Source organism: Galeopterus variegatus, unplaced genomic scaffold (genome assembly GCF_000696425.1).
Source record: "Galeopterus variegatus unplaced genomic scaffold, G_variegatus-3.0.2 Scaffold3269, whole genome shotgun sequence".
NCBI lineage: Eukaryota > Metazoa > Chordata > Mammalia > Dermoptera > Cynocephalidae > Galeopterus > Galeopterus variegatus.
The window spans coordinates 230,099-231,295 of NW_007729380.1; positions in this window are offsets into that span (position 1 = coordinate 230,099).

A 1,197-nucleotide genomic window follows, 5' to 3' on the forward strand; every position below is an offset into this window, starting at 1 on the left:
AAGTCAAGGGTTAAGATCCCCTTACCGGTCATCTTTAAAAAAAAAAAAAAAAGAAATATAACAAATGAAATAAACTCAAGGACGGGCTTAACAGCAGACCGGGCTGGACAGGGTAAGGAATCAGTGAACTTGTAGATACGATGATAGAAATGACCCGATCTGAGCAACAAGGAGAAAATAGCCAAAGTCACAGAGGAGGAAGAGCAGTGTCTCAGAGACCCGTGGGACTGCGACAAAAATATCCAACATTCATGTCACTGGAGAGGAGAAAGATGGCGGACCCGAAAAAGAACTTGAGAAAATAATGGCTGAAAACGTCCATTATAACCGGTTTCAGCCAAATAATGGCTGAAACCGGTTGGTCAAAAGACATACACCTAAAGATTCCAGAAACCGAGTGAATCCCAGATAAAATAAATAAAAATAAAACCACACGAGGACACATCAGAGTCAAACTTCTGTAAACGAAAGAGAAGGAAACAATCTTGAAAGTGAGAGAAAACCATCTTATTAATAAGGGAAAAACAACTGAATGACAGCAAACTTCTCATCAGAGATTATGGGGTCCTGAAGAAAGTGGCAAAACATTTTTCAAGTGCTTAAAGCAAATAACCATCAACCCAGAATTCTATATCCAGCAAAAATATCCTTTAAGAATGAAAGGGGAAGTCAAGACGTTCTCAGAGGGAGAGAAACCAGGCATTTGTTGCCAGCAGAATTGCTCTACAGGAATGGCTGAAGTTCTCCAAGCAGAGGAAAGGATAAAGAAAGAAACAGTGGAATATCAGGAAGGAACAAAGAACAACGGAAAGAGCAAAAATATAGGCAAATATATGTTCCTTTTCCTCTTTAGTTTTCTAAATTATGGTTGAAGTGAAAATTATAATACTGTGTGATGTGGCTTTAAATGTATGTAGTGGAAATATTTAAAACAATTAAAAACAGGGTGGGATGATGAGACATAGAGAGGTTTTGGTATTTTACTCAATCTGGTAAAATAATGACACCAGTTGACTGTGATGAGTCATGTATATATAGTGTAAAGCCTGGAGCGACCACTAATATTACACAGAGATACATTCAAAAATAGTCTAGGTAAATCAAAATGGAATTCTAAAATTGTTTATCCCACAGGAAGGCAGGCAAAAGAAAACAGAAATGGAGACCAGAGAGAACAGTAAACCAAAAAATAAAATA